The sequence below is a fragment of the Pinus tabuliformis genome, chromosome 1_2, assembly GCF_031772625.1.
Source record: "Pinus tabuliformis cultivar Carrire ecotype Pingquan chromosome 1_2, CPIR1, whole genome shotgun sequence".
In the NCBI taxonomy this organism is placed as follows: Eukaryota; Viridiplantae; Streptophyta; class Pinopsida; order Pinales; family Pinaceae; genus Pinus; species Pinus tabuliformis.
This window is the reverse complement of record NC_142298.1, coordinates 378,752,625-378,774,660: the sequence shown is the minus strand read 5'-3', so window position 1 is coordinate 378,774,660 and position 22,036 is coordinate 378,752,625. Positions and strand designations below refer to the sequence as shown.

Sequence of the window (22,036 nt, the reverse complement as noted above, 5' to 3'; positions counted from 1 at the left end):
TAGAAAAGGAGCCATATAACCAGCAAAGAGAAGGCAAGGAAAATCGAAGTGTTTTGGAACTGTTTTTTGGTAATATACACTCCACATGTGTGAGATTTTAGAACTCCCTGTTGCAGAAAGATTCGAGGTACTACAGGTACTACATTCATCTTGAGAAGGCTTATTTGGAAGAAGTAGAATAGATCCTCTAGCCGAGTTAAGGAAGTTGAGTCTCTCTCTCAAGCAAAGAAGGGTGAACGTCAAAATTTCTCAAGGACCAAATCTAGGGCTCTCTGAATTAGGGCCAGAAAAGTTTCAGATTTGTTCAAGGGGCTGAAATTCTGAAAGGTAGCAAGAAGAAGGAAGAAGCAAGAGGTTTGTCTATCATTGACTCAAGGAAGAAATATCTCATCAAGGAATATTTGTGACTTGGAGAGGAAAATATGTCAATGATCTTGGTCTTAGTATTCGTCAATTGAAGTCTCTGTAAGAAGAAGAATTTGTTTGGGTTTTCCTCTCAAGTAGGAGAGGTTTTGGCCCTGGTTGACCGCCGACATTTTATGTCTCTTGTCTCTTTATGGTTTATGCATTGGTAGTTGTTTGATTAAGAAGAACACTATAATAACATAAGTAAAATATATCCTACTCTAAGAAGTAAAAATCATTCACAAGCAGTTATCTAACATAGATAAATCACCTAATTGTTATGCCCTAGTTTTCTCAACATGGTATCAGAGTTAAGATGACAATCTCAAGGAAGGGAATATTATCATGGGACACGTAAGCCCTCAAGGATCTAACCTCGAAAGACTCAAAAGAAAAATAAAAAATCTACAAAGAAGTGTCAAAACCCTAAATAGAAGAAGTAGTCTTGGATAATCATCAAGAAAATAAGGCCAAGACCCTACAACTACTCAAGTTGAAGCAGATCCAAGCAACTTGAAATCTATTCATCCAAGAGAATCACTTAAAGGAAAAACATCACATTATTATCTTGAAGAAAAACCCTAGTTAAATCAAAGGAGCATTCTTGGTATCTGCACTTAATCTTTGAGTGGAAAGTATCTTAAAATACTACTCATCCAAAGAAAGCTAGATCAAAAGGCATTGTCATCATCAAAAAGGAAATCTCCCTTTTATTGATGTAAGGATTTCATCTAGAAGAAGATCATCCAAGAAGCATTAAGACATATTCATCAATCATCCTCAACAAAGGGATCAAGTTGAAGATTCTATATTCACTTGATAAGTAAGTACCTTTTCTTCTATAATCTAAACTAGTAAAATGACTTCATATTGCAAGGAGATCTATAAGTTAGTTAGGTCATCGAACTTCCTTGCATGGAAAAGGAGGATAAACATAGTCCTCAAAGAAAATGAAGTTATTTATCATGTCAATGGAAAATTTTCCAAACCATCTGAAGGACAAGCACTATCTGAATACATGGAAAGGGATCTAAGGGCTCAAGAGATTCTTATGGAGTCTGTCAAAGATCTCGTCATTCCCTATATAGAAAAGCTAGAGACATCAAAAGAGATATATGATAAGCTAATAGAACTATTCTCTGAAAGTGCGATAGGAAAGGTCATATCACGTAGATATTATCTATACAAATTGAAGGTATCAAAGGATTAAGGGATATCTACATGTCTCTCAAAAGCATCTCAAATAAGAACTCAATTGCAAGATCTAGCAAAGATGATATCTGATAAAGAAAGGTCTCCATTATTCTAAATGCATTAACTGACGAACAAGGTAACCTCATATCAAATTCCCATAAGGAGAAGTAAATTATCCCATTCAAAAAAATTGTGGTTTCTATGCAAGATAGAAGAAGACAAGCTGAAGGAAGAAAGTGATGAAGGACCGAGTGAAAAGGGTCAAACATTTACTAAAAGGAAAGGGAATTTCAGGAAGCATATTTCTCAAGAAAATATGGATAAGATTCAATGGTATGGATGTCAAGAATATGGGAATTACAAGAGAGATTGTCCTAATACCAAAAGAGGAAGAGAAGGAGCCCATATCACTGAATAAGTGGAGGAAGATAAAAAGAAGAAATCCAAGAAAGAGGAAGTAAGATATCTCTACTATGACTATGATAGTTTTCCTCACCTAAGTTCTTTTCAAGTTCCTATTTTTAAATTATTATGTTGTATGATATGGCTATCATGAAAAATAATGGGATGCACCATGGCATCATAGAAGCATTAAAAACTAGAGCTTGTGACATCATGGAGAAGCATGAAAGATGGTTGAAATCGAAGTCCATGACAATCGTATATGGAAGGATATAACTCTTAGTAACCTCACTAAAAGCATAAGTGGAACTTATGGTAAAAAGGGAAAAATTCATCTAGGATAAAGGCTCACCATACATCAAAAGGAAACATCTGTTGGATGGATACTCAAGATCCTAAAAATTCTCTAATGGAATGTTCATCGGAAGGTTCACCAATCTAGAGGGGAAGCAAGTGTTTTATCAGGAATTCCAACTTGTTGAATTCATCGGATGATGGTATGATGACGAGAGAGGTAAAGCAAATTAAGGGATTGGAGTTATTTTAATCAAGGAATTTTCTAAAAGAATTCCATATGACCTAAAGAAAAATAAGGTATGCATGCTTGTATTCGATATTTTTGGGTTCATGTCATATGGTTGCAGTTATCATGGGTAAATGCTTTATCTTGAGAACATGACCAAAATAATGGATCTCCTACTCTGAAAGAATTTCTGAAGGTATGAATCACACATTAACTAGATGAAATCAACATATTATGTCCTCATATGGAATATGAGGTGATTGATGATAATTAGAGGAACTTTGATTCAAAGTTCCTGGGAAGGAAATGTGTGAAGAAAGAAAGGAAGAGATCATGAAATATGCAACCATGAAGAAGGAAATAAACTTCCGAGAACTGAAAGATTTGATTAGGATAGCTCCATTAAAGATATGATGATTCTGATGTAGTCTGATGTAGTCTGAAAAAAGAAAGAGACCCTTGACAATATATATATATATATATATATATTGATATTGGAGATGTGTCAATGTCTATGCAGGATGTTGATGCGAACTAGAAGATGTCATGATGAAAGACCATCACAAAGGTAGTTTTGATTTAATGTTCATTCCTTTATTTATGATATATGGATGGGCTTATTCAAGGTTGCCAAAGGAAGATTTATGGATACCTTCCACCCATGATGTCCATGTAGTATGATGAAAGATCATTAAGGAAACATGGCATGAAGAAGTTAGAATGGCATGAAGGAGGCCAGATATGAACTGATGGATCACTTTCCAATGAAAGGAATAAATACATGACTGACTCATGATGAAATTGATGGATGGTTTGTTCCCTACAAAAAATTCTTGTAAAATGTAGACTCCTTGACAAAGAAGAAAAATCATGACATCAAAGGAAGGAGTTCTACAAGAATCTGGTTGTCCCATGATCTCCACCTAGAGAGATACTGGAAGTAAGTCCCTGGTCAAGTCCCTATTTAAGAGGGAGATTGGGTGTACTCCTTTATGGAATGGGTTGGTCATATCTAGTTAAGAGGGAGTGACAGTTTTGGTTCTCTATCTCATGTGTCATGCACTAGATTAGGACTAACAACCGTAAGTCTTAGTGAAGGCCATCAGGAGAGAGATAGACACGTCATTCTTGTCTTCACTTGGGAAGACAGAATGGAGTATTGGGTAAACATGTAGAATCTAATTCTCTTTGAGGATGAGTTATGGAATCTAAGATAAGAGTAGTCGTAGAGGGCCTATATTCGTTGAGGGTTGGGAATACAAGATAAGAATAGTTCTAGTGGAACACACCCTGAGAACCGAAGTGGGGTATGTTCCGAGAGAGACAATGATGAGGGTGTCTATACATCGTTAGTCTTGCCAACATTGAGCTCAAATCTTGTGGAGAGATAGAGTTGTTAGTCAAGGCCTTGTTATGTGACAATGCTTGTTGACATGATGTTATACAAATGGGTTACCAATCCAACTCTTCTTATGAGAATTATTCAAATTGAGAATGACCAAGTACCATTATGAATACCTCCCTAGTTAAGAGGAAGTGTTGAAAATTGTAACTAGGTTCAGTCTTCATAATGACATGTCTAAATATCATTTTATGTAATTGATAAGAATAAAATTATTTATTGTAATGCTTGTCTCACGGTTTTCATGAGCAAGGAATTTTATTTTAGTTAAGGCTCCCATTGTGAGCCCTTAAGATTTGTCATAAAGTCAAATTGATTCAATGTCATGTATGAAGGACCCTTCTTGGGAATGTTACATATTTGTATGTCATTAAAAGAATAAAAAGTCCCTCCAAGACCAAGCTAAAGCATCTGCCTCAAGTTGACGTCAATATGGAGTAATGGAATTACACCAATAGACATGTCGGCCTATAACTCAAGTCAAGTTGGCTAATTATCATGGACAACCACTATAAATAGGAAGATTGGCCTCATTTCAGATATATGAAATTCAGTCAAGGTCTAAAATAAGAAGAAGTGTAGAAATCACTAGAAAAGGAGCTATATAACAAGCAAAGAGAAGGCAAGGAAAAGAAAAGTGTTTGGGGACTATTTTTGGGTAATATACACTCCACACATGCAAGATTTCAGAACTACCTATTGCAGAAAGAGTCGAGGTACTATAGATACTACAGTCATCTTGAGAAGGCATATTTGGAAGAATTATAATAGATCCTCTATCCAAGCTAAGGAAGGTGAGTCTCTATCTCTCAAGTGAAGAAGGGTGAAGGTCAAAATTTCTCAAGGACCGAATCTAGGGCTCTCTAAATTAGGGCTGGAAAAGTTTCAAATTCATTCAAGGGACCGAAATTGTGAAAGGTAGCAAAGAATAAGGAATAATCAAGAGGTTTGTCTATCATTGATACAAGGAAGAAAGATATCATCAAGGAAGCTTTGTGACGTGGTCTTAGAGAGGAAAATAGGTCATTTTCCTTGGTCTTGGTATTCATCAATTGAAGTCTCTATAAGAAGAAGAATTTGTTTGGGTTTTCCTATCAAGCAGGAGAGGTTTTGGCCTTGGTTGATCACCTACATTTTGTGTCTCTTGCCTCTTTATGGTTTATGCATTGGTATTTATTTGATGAATAAATGCACTATAATAACATAAGTAAAGTAAGATCCTAATCTAAGAAGTAAAAATCATTCACAAGCAGTTATCTAACATAGGGAAATCATCTAATTGTTATGCTCTAGATTTATCAACAAGAAGGACTTTGATATTACATGGAATACTATCAAGGATGCATTCACTACCACACAATTCAAAACAGATCTAGAGGATAGACAAGTCTACATCAATATCCAATGGTAAAGGCTTCACAAGGTCGCTTACAGATTCCCGATATTACCATGTGCAGATGTCATCAAATGGATCATGCAAGGTTCAGATACCAAGAGCATGTTTTTAACTAGCGCTAGTCGAAAGAAGCTTGCCACTTACCTAACACATGAAATCCAACTGACCTACCACTTGCCTAATCCTTAGCAGTATATGGAACCTCATTTCTATGCAACAACAGGATATCTCAATACTAAGGAGGTGGTCAAGAATCGTCAAAGTTTTGCTAGACACCAAACAATACTTACAAGACCAAATCACTCAGAAAGGTGTTCTAGTAATTTATAGTGTTGTGTTGCTAGATTCATGGGCATGAGAATATTGAATCCTTCCCAGAAGGATGGGTGCACATGTTATATCAGATTGTCTCACAGTGGAAGATATTCAACTAGTTTGACCTTGTGTCTCAACAGCTAAAGATCAACTTGAACAAGGCGAAGAACCCACCAAAAGGAAAGAAACAACAATTCTATATGTATGCCTACCTGTTAGACAATATTTGTGCTTGCAATACTTTCCCTAGAATGGATTGGAAATGGACACCTAGTGAGCCTCCTATCCATATTTATTTCAAGGTGTTAGCAAAATGCATCTATAGGGGAGTATTTTAAAATTTGGTTGTTCATTTCTTCAAGGTCCTATACAAGATGATCTTTGAAGAAGAAGCCCCTTGCATGTCTTGTAAGGCAATGAGTTCAGTTTCAGAAGTTGCAGATTTGTTTGCCTCACCGGATGGCACTTACCTCAGAGTGTTTGGCTGCTAGAAACCATCTCACTTTTTTCCAAGGTATGCTACGAACAAAGTAGTCATGCAAGAGGTTTCATGTCACCTTATCATAGGTTTAACTGCAGTACTACAATGGAAGAAGAAGGAACCATGGCCTGCTCTTCCCTTGCAGGTGGGATCTTACAAGATTAAGAACTTGAAGGTCGCAGAATCTAAAGTCACAGAATTGGAAAGCCTCAAGCTTGGTACAATATATTTTCATCAGTATGATCCCAGATGAGTGTGAAAGAAACATTGTGCCAAGTTACACTTTTTCTATCCATATGGGACCTAAGCCAAGTCGAAGGGAGAAAAGGTGAAAAAATCGCTATAATGCCTCTCAGTCACATGCACTAGGAGATCAGGTAAGCCCTTCCAATGAATTTCTAGAACGAAGTGTCACTTAGGAAGAAAAGCATCCAGAAGAGCGCTCTTCGGTAAGTATTAAGTATAAGAGGAAGGTTTCCCACAACCTAAAAAAGGAGAAAAGGCGCAAATTAAAATCCAATCTTGTTATTCTAAAAGTGGCTTTGGCATTAGAAAGGAAAAGGAAGCAATGGGAAGTAGAGAGGAAACAGGAGAAAGAAAGTTACCAAAAGGAAGAGCAAGAAAGGAAGGAACAGGAGGAAATGCAGGCATGAGAAGAAATAGGAAGGAAGAAGGAAGAAGAATTCATGCTACACTAAAGTAGACAGAAGAAGAGAGGTAGAAACAACTTGAAGAAGAAGAAAATAAGCAGAAGTAGGATCAAGAGCTTGTTCAAGAGATAGAGGAGCAGATAGTAGCCCAAGACATGGAAATAGAATAAGAAGAGCATAACCAAGATGTTGACATCATGACCAACATAGAACAAATCATCATTCAACATCCACCTTCCCCTACATATGGGAAAGCACCAAGTGGTGAAGAAGATATCTCTCCTCTAGATGAAGACTTGATTATGGATATCTCGAGCTTAAACTTTAATTAGATCCAGAATAAAATTGTGCAGGAAAGAAAGAAAACTTTCCCAATGATCTGGCACATGCTGCATTCATTCACACAAAAAGGGTGATCATCACTACCCACCAAAAGAAATCCTCAGACCATCACATAATCCAACTTAGCCTTTGTAGGTGCTTCAAAAAAAAATATAGATTTCTTGGTGATGGAAAACAAATAAATATAAAATAATCTGGAATCTGCTAAGAAACAAATAGAACAAATCCAATCAGAGAATTAGAGGTTGTCTTCCGCACATACTTGCTTGAAATAACTTCAAGTGTCTATATATGGCGAGATCCAGGCATTGGGAAACACTATGAGGCATATTTATAAGGACTTTGTCACCTTGCATAAAGCACTAGTTCCTTAAATGATATGCAAAACAAATAACGGGAAAATGTGAAAATATTGAAAGTCATTCTTGTAGACATTACCGCGATCCATGAATGGGGAACTAAGTACAAGAGAAAACCAATAGAATTGGCCAAGAAAAAAAGGAAACAAGCAGAGTTGGAAAACGCTAAGGTCGGAATGCTCATACAAGGCAACAAACAAATTAGCACCTTTGTGGCCAACATTCTAGTTTCTTATGCATGATTATATAATAGTTTGGATTCCTTAGTTCAAGCACATAAGGTCCCCTCAATAGGGCTACTTGCATAAATAAAGGTTAGAAACATGGTCAGGAAGGAGATTGAGGAATACTTGAACCAACTAAAGCATATCACTACTAAAGAAGACTTGGAGGTTAAGAGACACAACATGGAGGAGTACATAGGTGGTCCTGCTAAGATCAATATGAAGTTGTTCTTATTGCATAAAGAAGTGGAAAATGATTTCAAAACCATCTACCCAGATGAAATGGAAGCTAAAGTATGTTTTCAACATAACCTTCCAGAAAAGTTTGATGAGACAATCGTACAGTACAAAGCTTGGCATCAATATGTAACCACAAAATTGCAAGTTGAATTTGTCGAGCTAGAGTTTCCTCAAACTCAAGCTTAATGTGTCTAGTTTGTCTTATTAGGCTCTACCCATTTTTGTCCTATATGGGTTTTTGTATTATTGTATTTGAAATAAAATATGTAAGTGGAAGTCCAAGAGTTAATTGTGGAATATGAAAAGTCATTAGTTAGGAAAAGACAAAAGAAGTATAAGAGTCATGAGGGAAACTCAAAGGTCACAAAGGGAGATGAAGGGTCATCTCATTTGTTATAAATAAACCCTCATAACTCAAGCAAGGGACTTGGAATCTTAGATTGGGAGCTTTGGCTTCTCTAGTCTAGCATAGGAGGAATATCATTATTTGAGGAAATAAGTGTTGGCTTCATGTTCCACTATTGGGGCTAGTGTATTATCAATGTAATTGTATGCTTAGAACTTCCACTTTAGAATAAGAAGCTCAGAGCCGACACATCTTCATGCATATATTGTGGATGTAGTAATATTATTCTTTATATATTTTTGATGTATGTTGTTTTATTGACGCTAATGATAATGAACTATTACGTTTTTTTTAGTATGTATCTTGTTGAATGTGTGTTGTTTATGTTATTACAATCATTGTTATCTTGTAAACTATTTTGTAGGTTAATTAACAATTCTTTTGGTATCTCTTGTGTGCATCTTCTAAGTTAGTACTATTACTTGCTTCTAAGGGGCTCACTTATTTCCCTTCGATATGATGGAAAATTTCACAAAGTTCATACACTTGTTGTCACCAAAGCCATGCATATATCATTCTATGTGTTTATCGCAGCCAAGGCATATCTTTGAAACTGTCACTTTGGAAACTTGTCATATTTTAGTTGGGGCTCCTACTCCAAACAGTGTGGGACCTAATTTGGACTTCACATCAAGGAGACCCCCTTCCCTATTGGTGGCTTCAGACACCATCAACATGTTTTGGTGCTAGGAGGACCAGATAACAACCTAAGCCTGTGAAATTTGTTTGAACTCTTCTTATCATAAATGGATTCTTCCCATATATTAACCCCAATATGTTTTTCTAGAGCCACAAATATAAAAGTGCCCTCGGAGATAATTCATAAATTGTCAAGTTTGAAATTTTATAGTGAGGGTGGAACAACCATTCTTGAGCACACCCTCCACTTACTTGAAATTTTCAATTCTCATGAAATTAATTGTGAGGATACTTCTTGCAGGTTGTTCATTCTCCCTTTAAAGCACATGTTAAACAATGGTGTTATACATTTTCGGTCACCTCTATTCATTCCTTCTAACATATTGTCAAGGAGCTTCATCAAGCCTTTGACAGATATAATTATGAAAGTGTTTATAAGAAAATTATTCATCTCAGAAAGAAACCCAATGAATTTGTTGAATATTTTCATGATCGATTCATTCACTTCTCTTATGAGTGTTTTGAGGATGACATACACTAGAATTTTATGAAAGAGAAATTTTGCATCTTGTTCATATTTCTTTGAATTCGTCTGAATCTAAATTCTTTGAAAGTCTCCCAAAATTTCTTGGTTATGGATCTCTCAAAACTTCGAAAGAAAAAATTGTTGTTCCATGTGACTTTTCGTCTTCTTTCGATTCTTCATAAAATCAAGCAGCTCCAAGCACCCAAGTCAAGGTTGTAGAACCTGATAATCAATTTTTTGATCCAATGCCATATACTCCCCCCCTCCCCCCTCATATTCATGACCTGAGCTCAAGTTTCAATTTTGAATTTGATTTAATCAATGAAATTGTTTCTTCTCGACACATCTATTTTTCTCCATCAGTTATTTCCTCTGATCCTCCTGATCCTAAGTTGTCACATCGACCTGTTACAATAGTTTCTTCTGATTCTAAAGAAGATCAAGTCAAAGACGGAGTCAATGTAGACGAAGAAACTTTTGATATCCTTCATAATGTTTATGTGTGGGATTCCGATTATGAACAAGAATTTTGTAGAAAATCTAATGGTAGGTTAACCCGATAATGCAATAAATTTTTATCATTGGTCATGTGGAATGAGACTCCACTATTAAGAGACCAGACACAACCCATCATTGATGACACCATGCATGCGATGAGGGTAAAGTCCATTTTGAACTGAGAGGCTAATGCCTCACCTTCCGATCCTTCCGAGGATCCCATCTTGGACTTCTTCGATGGGCAATTAGTCGCATAATTTCCCATCTTGTGACAATTAAAGCATCTTACTTTAGACAAGTCACCCTTCTTCCCTCCATGAGAAGAATTCGATTTGAAATTAAAAGCCATCTCCTTCCCTTTCCTTGCCTTACTTGCTAAGGCCAAATTTTCTTCATCATCATTCTTGGATGAAGAACCATCTCATGTGCTCCTCCTGATCTCCTCTTGCATAAGATTTGACCATAGTCATTCCCAATCTGGAAGTTTCTCCCTTCCATTTACAGAGTCCTTGTAGCTATTCCAACTCTTTGGAAGGCCAAGGAGAGTGAAGCTCACCATATCATCATCGGCAGTAGTTATTCCCACACTGCCAAGCTCATCTCTGTAGGTGGTGAGCTTGTTCAGATACGTGGAAATAGTATCGCTCTTCTCCATCTTGATTCTTCAAAGCTTATCCTTGAGTGCCAATTTTCTTTGGTCGATATTGTTCTAGTAGAGGTCCTTCAATGTCTTCCACATTTAAAATGGAGTATCCTTCCCATGGAGACTCGAGACAATATGGTCTTGAACTCCCTCAAGGATGATCCGTCTCGCCTTCACCACACACTTCTTCCACTCAGCCAACTCTTGTGCATTAGTTGAAGCTGGCTTTAGGATTTCTTGATCAATGAATTCCTTCAAGCCATTATCTTCTAATACAGCCTCCATTCTATCTTTCCATGATATGTAATTCAAGCTACCTTGCAAGGGATACTCGAGTCTCAAGCAATAGAATGCCATTGGCCAACCTTGAAGTATGATATGAATTTGACTTGCACCTACAACCCTGCACTTCAAACTTCAAATTCTCTTCTCAACACACTGTTCACAGCTGTGATACCATGTAGAAAATTTGATGGTAGGTTAACCCGATAATGTAATATAAATCAAAGCAGAATACTATAACCTAATTCTACTATCAATTTGCGAAAGCTTAAAGATCGAGCTAAACAATATAACCAGAATAAGAAGAATCAATGGCACAATACACATGAAAATACTTTGGGGAAAGCCTCAGCTAAAAGCCCCACACTATTGTATTATCATACATGGTGGAAATATATAGGAATTATACAAAGCCTTAGCTCTCACAGCTAGCCAGCTCTCAGTACAATCCTCTCAGATGCTCATAGGAAATCTTGGCTTCTCTCCAGCCTTCCTCTCTGCCCTCCAAGCTCCTATTTCCTTGCATTGTTCCTTGTGGATGATTTCCTGTTACCAAGTGGAAAAACCATCCTTCAAAACTGCGCAATCCTCAAGGATAAATCATTGACTGCATGCATGAGTTTTCTCCATGAGAAAACACATGTAATTGATAGTACATTGTCCTTGAACATTAATCTCAACTGGGTCTTTCTCATAATAGACATGCATGAGTTTCTGATGAGGGAATCTTCAGTTAACTGGAGTAGCACTAGTTGAGTGCATTAATGCATCAACTGACTGTTAACTCACTATTAGTTCCTCAAACAGTTTGGAACTAATTTAACTAGACTTAACTCAGTAAACTGATTGAACTAATTACAACTCAAATATAACTCAATCTTATCTCCTTAATTTAAGGGATAACTCTTGCATGACTTTAGAAAGACTTCTAACTTGAATTTCTCCAACTAATTAATTTAAAATAAATAAATTAATTATTTCCAAGTAGCTGTTAAGACTAAATTCAATTTTAATTCAAAATTTAATTCAAGGACAAATTAAATTGGAATATTTTTGTTGCCATATTTCAACAAAAATTATTCATCTCAGAAAGAAACTTGATGAATTTGTTGAATATTTTCACGATCGATTCATTCACTTCTCTTATGAGTGTTTTGAGGATGACATAGACTGGAATTTTATGAAAGAGAAATTTTGTATCTTGTTCATATTTCTTTGAATTTGTCTGAATCTGAATTCTTTGTAAGTCTCCCAACATTTCTTGGTTATGGATCTCTCAAAACTTTGAAAGAAAAAATTATCGTTCCATGTGACTTTTCATCTTCTTTCAATTCTTCAATAAATCAAGAAGCTCCAAGCACCCAAGTCAAGGTTGTAGAACCTAATAATCAATTTTTTGATCAAACGCCATATTCTTCCCCCCTGTCCTCCGCCCCACCCACGCCACCCCCCCCCCCCTCCATATTCAATACCTGAACTCAAGTTTCAATTTTGAATATGATTTAATCAATGAAATTGTTTCTTCTCAACACATCTCTTTTTCTCCATCAGTTATTTTCTCTAATCCTCCTGATCCTAAGTTGTCACGTCAACCTGTTACAATAGTTTCTTCTGATTCTAAAGAAGATCAAGTCAAAGACGGAGTCAATGTAGATGAAGAAACTTGTGACATCCTTCATAATGTTTATGTGTGGGATTCTGATTATGAACAAGAATTTCTTATTGAAGATGATCTTTCACTTGACTTTTCCATCTCTTCCCCTTTCACCCATTGTCCTGACATTTTCATTGATTCTATCACACCTATCACATCTTTGGATAAACTAGTTTTAAATGGTATTGAATCTAATTGTATTCAAGAATGGTAGAACGTTGATTTCAGATCAAAATAAGGTGAGGAAGAATTCATTCTTTACAATCCTCTTTCTGTAAATATGAAGTAAAGTATGCAATTTCATGTTTTCGATCAATCCCCCTCTGTTGGACACCTAATCCACCAAGGGTTAAGGTGTGGGAGTTGAACAATCAAAGGGAGTCCAAGAGACATTGGAATATGAATCCAACGATCACACCAATGTATTTTAAATGTACATCTATGTTAATAAGAAATGCAATTCAATGTTCTATCATTCATGACTATTCACATTCATGTGTCCTTGACATGGTATCAGAGCGTAAGTCTTAATTTAGCATTTTCCTACTTTGTATCTCCTCTAATCTCTACTCTCTCTCTCTACTCTCCCTCGAAAAAAAATCTTCATTTTGTCTCGATTCCTTGAAGTTCTCTGCCTTGACTATGCTCCTTGTAACAAGGCAATGCTCCTTGTAACGTAGACCATCCTTGTTCAAGCAGCGAATATGTCGAATGCAGCATGATACATCTGCCTCGGTGTGTGATACATCTTCCTCTCTATTCTCTGCGAAGGAAGGTCAAGTGAATGTATTATGAATGTAACATTTTAACATGGAATGGAGCGTTGAATACAACAATGTAGTTCGTTGAATTTCAACTAATGATTGTCCCTATGTTTGCATTGTAACCGATTACCTACTCATCTCTGAGAAGTTTCAATTTACTGTGTGTCCCTCTGCATACCTAATGACCTGCTCTTTGCCCATCTAATCTGTTGAGTTCTCTGCACGGTAAATGGATTATGTCTATGTGTTCTCTTTGTCTAGTGGAGTTTCTCTAGTATTACAAGAATGTTGAGCTCGTAATCATTGTTGTTGTCGATGTCGCTTTGAAGGATATCGCTTTTTATGGAATTCAAATGACATAGGAAACTTATGCTTATCCACCAAATGCCAATGTCTATCTCTGTGGGTGTGGAACTTCATTCCATAGCCTTCCACAAGGCATTTATACATAGGATAGCCACGAGCAACTTTAGCCATTCATACATAGGATAGCCACGAGCAACTTTAGCCTGAAAAAATAGAATCATGTGATTCAGCCATGTATAGATTCAACAAACGTGTTGTTGGAAAATTTTAGAGCATACACAGCAAGTTGAAGCATGTCGAGCGAGATAGTGATCTTCAAAATCATTCATGGCACTCAGTCGTGCACAAAAACCAATGATTGGGCAAGGTAAATCCCCAAACTCTTCATATTGTATGACACTAATTTGAGAATTTTCACCCTCAGTTAGTTCCAATGTAGCATGTTTGGCTAGAAGTTCCCGCTCTGCCTGGTCGAGTGCAGAAAAGGAGCCATCTGGAGTGAATTTTTGCTTGAATGACATACAGATGGAAAATTTGTAATCTCCTGTACTTTCATTTTCATTTTCGTTTTTCTTCTTCTCCATCTCAATTTCTATGTTCTTATTCGTCTCGGTATCCATCTTTCATACCATCTTTCATCTCAATTTCTATGTTCTTATTCGTCTCGGTATCCATCTTTCATACAATCTTTCATAACGCTCCACTTTCCATACACTGTCATTTGCGTTTTTAATATTCAAGGCCTGAACGATGTTGGTTAATGCCTAGGGGTCCCACGAGGCCTGAACGTTATAAGTTAATGCCTCGTTACCACGGATACTCCTTTGCATACTCCATACACTACCTCCTCCCAGTGAGTAATACTTTGAACGCTGCTCTTGGCATACCATCCACGCGGTGAAGTTTTTAATATAACTCCACTCCCGGTTTTCATTTTTTTTACCGTGTTTGATATATTTCCACTGTCATAAATTACCACTACCCCCGCAGCGAAATCCAGTCCACCCTCGATTCCAGAGGAACGCATTGCGTTGGTTTGTTTTTTTTTATATATCGTTGGCTATTAATACAGTTCCACAGCCCGTGATACCATATACCATACATTGTTGTGGTTCGAATACACACCACCCTCCATTCCATCTGTCCCGTGAAATATTGCGGAGAAAGGTTGGTCGATATATTGCTTCGAAATCTCTTGACCGAATGTGTGAATGTGCGTTGTTTTTTCACCACGAAAAAAGCTATATAGCTATTAATTCCTTGTGAGAAAAAAAACAGTATATCATAAAATTATTTTGGTAATAACATAGTTATGCAGATCTTTGACTAACCAAGACTTAATAGTGGGTGGCATAAACATAGCCCATGACCACAAATCTTCATCAAAAAGTTCAGATTCCAATGTAGGCAAAATCTAATGCATCAACAGATAAACATGACCGAAAAATTGGAGAACCATCCAGAGAAGAGAAATCATAGAATAGGGGAGCCTGATACATACCAGATTGGTGGCGAGGAGAGAGAGAGTTATGTACCCGACATATTAAATTCCTATATATGGTGAGTTTTGTTGCCCACTGTTATACTCATCATCCAAACTTCATATTGGGAAGCAAGTCCTTTTTTTGATAGCGCATCAGCCACTTTGTTTTTTTCCCATGTCAATATGGTTCATAAAATAATTCCTTATTGATTCTATCCTATTCAGCCATTCCAAAAGGTTGAGGTTTTTTATGGCATGAATAGACCGAACATGATCAATTATCACCTTTGAATCCCCGAAAATTTTCAAACATTGAATGTTGAGAAAGTCACAGATGGTGAGCAGGCCTGCCAGCGCCATAACCTCAGCTTTGTTATTCGACCCTTTACCTCCGTTCCAATATATTTCAATACGCTGACCCTCCATGGGAATAATATAAACCCCACAAGCACAACATCCAAGTTCAGCTACCCCATCAAAATAGGCCTGTGGGATATCGGAGGTATCCATAGAGAGTGGATATATAATATGTGATCATTGACTTGTATACTCCAGTGACGAGAATACTTCATGGAATGTTGCGTTCAAAACTTGGTATGCACACTGATCATCCTGCTAGTCGCTCATACGAGTTGGATTGGTGATTTGTTGGATAAATTTTGTTGATTTGTGGTCTTGGAGCTGTGAATCGTATGGTGATATACATCATATCGCTCATATATGCTCTGCTCTTTATATATGCGATGATTGGAGTTAAGGTCTCACAATTTGAATTGTATGTTGGGGTGGTCGCTCCAATACAATGACTGCATTGAAAAATGAATTAGAGTCATTTTTGAAACATTTATGTATGCACATTAAACCATTGAGGATTATTTGAGTTGGAGTATGGAATTTATGTTATATAAATATTGTTGTTTGAGATAAGGATTTTTGAGTAAAATTCCAAAAGCAGTTATATTCATATATCTTGAGATCGAGAGCCAAAATTGTTTTTTTTGAGTTATTTTGAAGACAATTGCAAATTGTTGTATGATTTATCCCTTGAGCCAAGACTTGGTGCAGATTGGAACTGGAGCAACTTCTAATTTAAGTTAAATAGGTTCATTTATAGAGTTTGATTTGTTAATAAAATGGACAGAGTTTATGGAGTATTACAGTGACTAAATACTCTAATACATTCTAGTGTGGACAATACAATTATGATTGACAAATTCATTCTCACAGACATTCAAACTTGCTTGCAAAATGCAAAAGAAAATATAGAGTTTTTGAAGTTGGAGTCTCAACTTTAGCAAGAAGAAATACAACAGTGGAGTCATCATTCTGAACTTGTGTTTGTTCAGAACATTGAGACAGACTCCCATCAGTAGCAAGAATATAAATTTGAGGTTGATTCACATTTAGTGCCTAGTTCAAGAGCAGATTTTCTTACAAATGCAATGTTGGAGAAAATGTAACTAGGTTTGGTCTTCATAAATGTAATTTTGATATTTGTACTTATTCAAGAAAAGAGAAATTATTTTTGTATTATTTGTCAATGAGTTTCTTTCTCATTGAAAATAGGTTAAGCACATTTTGAAGTGCTTATAGAGAGTCAAAGTAAAAATGTAATTATGAAAAGACCCTTTGAGGGCATGTCACATCATGTAAGTCATCATACAAGGTCAAGGAAATAACTCCAAGCCTGGTCAAATCCTCTCCTAGCACCAACTAATTCTACAAGCAGCAAAAATGATGAATAAATGTTGAAATATAATTTAACTACAAGTCGGATTTAGGGACAATCATGTCAGCTTCAATGAGAAGGGACATAGCTCTATAAATAGAGGTTGTCCACTCCTCATTTGGACACACACTCACATCTCTGAAATCCGCAAGGAAGAAGAAGGCTTAAAGGATGAAGAAAAGATGAGAAAAGGGGCTACAAGGACAGTGTTACAAGAAGGAAGAACATCAAAGTTAAGGGGCTGCTTTCTAGGGTTTTTGTAGCCACACGTGCGAAGGAGTAAGGGACAGATTGCAGTCAAATCAGCAGCAAAGTGCAGTGACATATCATTTATGGTTTGGGCTAGAAACTAGGCTAATAAAGGTCTCTTACTCCAATGTTGAAAGCAGCCTCACAAGCGAAGGAAGAAGATACATAACTAAGGAAGAAAAGGATTGTTTCTAGGGCTAGAAACAGCCACACATGCGAGGAGCAAGAAGGGCTTGACAATAGTTTAGGGAAACAACATAAGAATCCTAATTCAGATGTCCAGTTAGGTCTACAAGGTATCCCAAGGTCAGCAAAGAAGAGGAGCCCTAATATTCTAGGGTTTCCTAACCTAGAGGACAAAGTGCTAGAAGACAATGTGCTGAAAGATGTGTCAAAAGTGACAGTGCAGAAAGATGAAGGATTTGACTCATGCTTGGAGGATATCTTAGTCAAGGGTCTAGGGTTTGGCAATTGTTCAAATAAGAATCTTCAATAAGATAAAACTTACAAATGGTTTCCCTCTCAAGAGTGGAGAGGATTTGTCCCTGACAGAGAGCCAAATTTTGTGTTCTTGTTATTTTGTTTTGGTAGCAGTTTGATGAAGCAAACACATATGCACTAATAAGAACAAGAAGAAGTATAAGATAACTAACAAAAAGTAAAAACACTTCAGAAATTGTTATCAAGTCTCGGAGAATCACCACAACACTACTTTGCCCTAGATTCTCTAACATGCAGAAGTTCAGTCTACCCTTCCCAAGCCCATCACCAAACCTTGGGAATAGCTTGTACATAACAAACATAAAACTAGTCTTGGATATGACAAGGATGTGTCCTTTGATATTCTAGATTACTCAAATCCCATCTAGTTTCAGAGTGTTGGATTTCTTCATAATAGTTCACCTTCAGATGTTCTAGATTCTGCTCCTCCACATTCGCAGCCAAAAGTTATTAAATGTCAACACTGTGACTAATTTGGTCATATGCAAGATCATTGCTTTGATCTTCATCCATGTGAGAATTGTCATAAAACCACTCATTCTTCAAACAAATGCTTCAAAAACAAGCCTCCTGCAAGAACACATATTCATCTTGGATGGATTTCTTCTTGGCAATGGGCTTCAACAACCAAGAAGATATTTCAGTCATATGTCAGAATCTCTTCTAGAATATTAAAAGGTCTTGCAGTTGACTTTTCTCCATCTTCTTGCCTTGTATCTGACAAGAGGGGAAGTGATGGTCATCTACAAGCTTCAAAGCCACATCAAGAGTTGAGCCACAAACTACCATACCATATTCAGAGTTGTAGCCAGAGCCAGAGATGCCCCTGAGCATGCCATTGGTTGGTGGTCAACCTTAAACCATCTATGCGGAATCATACCTCCCTTTTTAGGTTAAGCTTCTCCCTCTTCAAAGAATTGGGGACACTTCCTCTAGCAAAAAACTTCATCTTCTTGCCAGTTTTAAATGAGTTCCAAGAATTGCATTAAGCATTCCAGAGTTGGTGGTCATCCTTAAACCACCATAGGTTGAGACCTCCCTTTTCAGGTTGAGGTTCTCCTTTTTTATGTAGGTTGTAGACCACCCTTTTCCACGTTGAAGGTATCCCTCTTCGAACCATTAGGAGCACTTCCTCTAGCAGAAGACTTCAGCTTCTTTCTAGATTTAGAAGAGTTCCGAGAACTGCACTAAGCATTCTAGTGTTGGTGGTCATCCTTAAACCACCACCTTATGCCAACATTTCAGAGAGCACATTCAACCTAGTGCTTCCATGCATTTTTTCACAATTTGTATTACAACTCTCTTCTTGGACTCATACATACCACTTCAGATTAAGGGGGGGAATCTTTGACACCTAATCCGCCAAGGGTTAAGGTGTGGGAGTTGAACAGTCAAAGGAATTCCAAGAGACGTTGGAATATGAATCCAATAGTCACACCAGTGTATTATAAATGTACATCTATGTTAATAAGAAAGGAAATTCATTGTTCTATCATTCATGATTGTTCACATTCATGTGTGCCTGACACTCTCCATGATTCATCAATTCAAGAGGATCACCTTTTATTGGATGAAAAATCAAATTTTGATCATGGTTGTCTTAATATATTCATTGACTCATCCAGTAATGATTCTATGTATTTAACTGTCGACTATTCCAAGCCACTGATTTTTGATGGTCTACCTTTTGATATTTCGCAACCATGTCAACATGCAAAGGCACTTTAGTTTATGTTGATGGTTATGTTAGGATCTCAAGATCTTGATGGTTATTCCAAGCATGATCATATTAACACTCTTCTTTGGGAGAACCCTCATGATTTGATCGCAAATGTTGGAAATGAACTTATCTTTCATCTTCAAGACCCTTCACCCATTTACCATGATCCCATTACTGAATGGTTGGAGGAATCTTACTTGGAAAGTCCCTTATCTAATAATAAGTTGTTATCTTTCTTCATGTTTTCCAAGGTTGAAATCGAAAATGAATTTTTTGATATGAGAGTCTGTTGTGATGTGTATGAATGTTATGATGTGTCAACAAAATGTTTATTACCTGCATTTTTATCATACTTCACTTCTCGTATTTTGTGTCTTCGAATTTTGGAGCATGTCACGATTTATCTTTCTTGTCGTATTTTTTTCTTGATAAACTTTCTCATTATTGATCCCCTCGCCTGTCTAGGTTAAGAGATGCTACGTTGCTTGCACTGGAAATTTCACTTCACGTAGGCCTGGCCCATTTTGATTAGCCTAAGAGTAGGTCTAGTTTAGGATAGTTTGCTTTATATTTTGTATTACCTTTCATCTTGCACTTTTCTTTTACTTTTTCGAAATAATCCTTGTATGAAAGTTGTGTTTGGTTTTGAATAAGCATGGAAAAGTTTGGAAAGACATTGTACAACTATTAACGCTTGGTTAATTGTCCATTCCTTTTATTTGCATGGGCCTTGTATCTTTTAGTCTATGATGCTTAGATGGAAAATATGTTCTTTCTCAAAGAGAACCTTAGTGGATCTACGATGCTCAAATCTATAAATAGGATCTTCTTCTTTAATCGACTTTTAGGTTTGTTCGATTAACTTGTCAACTTGGTCGAGTAGAGAAAGGAGAGAAGGAAACTTAAACAAGTGGATAGTATTTCAGAGGTGTATATATATCCTTCTATGAAGGGACAACCTCTTCTGCTCTCAATAAGTCGGGATCCCTCTTTCGCCCCAATGAAATAATAAGCGCCAAATAATAGTTCTATAAATAAAATAAATAAAAGGTGAAAGAAGTGAAAGGCTTCATGCGCAAAGAGGTGAAGCAAGCAACTTTATCGGGGTACTGAACAGGCATGTTGGAAGTGAAGAAGTTATTCCGTTCCTATAGTGACATTGTCAGGGTACTAAACAAGCCCTCTAGTAGCAGAACAACACCAGAGATAAAAACTAAGAATTTGACATTCTTTTCACTTGCATATCTATATATTCCTTATCCCCAATCAAGACAACCGAAGTTTGACTTGCTTTTGTTAGTGTGTTGCCAATGAAAAGAATGAAAGAAACTATATATCTAAGTCGATCTAAGTACGAAAATATGGTAATAAATGGAATGAACAGTACTTCTTGAAGAGCTAGACCTAGTCCATAGAGTTAGACCCATACAAAGAAACGAGAGTTCTATCAGTGTGTCGCCAAGTGTTGTAGTTGATTCAACACCCCTCCAAAAAAATTCTTACACTTTGATTTTGGAGCTTAATTTTTGTTTATAAGAACCTATCTTTCAAGTTTTTCAAGTGTTCCTCTTGATTATCTAGTGTCATGCAACACTTGTGTGATGTTTTGACTAAATCTTGTTGGCAGTTGTTGCACAATTTTTTAAAAGATAAGAAAATTCCTACCAAACACAAGTAGACTCTTGTTTTGATCTTGAATTTTGTTGGTCTTTCCTCTGGGAATTGTGCAATCCTCGGCCATTGGAGACTGCACAATTCCTTGAGTAACTAAATTGCACAATCTTGTGATACAAGCATTCAATAGCAACGTAAACTGCACAATCTTCCCTTGAGAGTTTGAACTCCGCAATCCACTGAGCCAATGAATTACACAATCCCTTGTCATTAGGAATTGCATAATTATTTCTGCTAGTGGACTATTTAGCCTTCCAGAACAAGTTAATTGTGCATCCCTAGAAAATAGGGATTGCACTTTCCTCTTTGACCAAGTGACACAAGTTTCTATTTTTTATCCATGGACAAGTGTCACTTTCTCCTTGATTTTAGGCATGCGCGTCATAAACCCTAACCCTAATCCTGTGGAAGTAAATCTATATAATGGAGGCTTATAGAGCTCATTTTCACACTCGACATTGGAGCTCTAGCCATCCCCATGAGTTCAAGGAGCTTCATATTTGGTTTGCAGCACTTTTCCAAGTAAGTTTATAAAGTGTCACTTTCTAATGCTTTTTTTTCATTTTTTTCACTTTTTTTGTTTGCAAGTGTTTCTTTTCCCATTTCTTCATGTAGTTACTAGTGTCTCTGCTATTACTACCTTGTACAAGTGTTGTTTCAATCCGTCGTTCCAATTTTACAAGTGTTGGATCCCTCCCAAGCCATTTTTCCTACCAACAATTATTATTGTTGGTTATTTTTATGCATGCATCTTCTTTCCTTCATATGATCTTTCCTGGTTGATAGCAATGATTGATTTAAGTCATTCAAAGGTTGATCTATTTTCCTTTTCCTTAGCCCCAGACCTGGAACTTGTATTTTCCATGGGCTGATATGTTGCATCCCTAAGGCTTGCTGGCCTCTCCCACTACGCATTGCATAGTCCCAAGAAGAAAGCCTCCTCCTTTCTAGTTGCAACTACACAATGCATAGTCACTGGCCTCCTACAGTTGTGCATTACACAATCCCAATCATTAGTGATCTAGCTTG

General features: G+C 36.8%; 1 pseudogene; it reads right to left on the bottom strand.

Moving 5' to 3' along the window:
- Positions 1 to 13,585: 13,585 nt before the first annotated feature.
- On the bottom strand, positions 13,586 to 14,271 carry LOC149205957 (uncharacterized; annotated as a pseudogene).
- Positions 14,272 to 22,036: the final 7,765 nt, after the last annotated feature.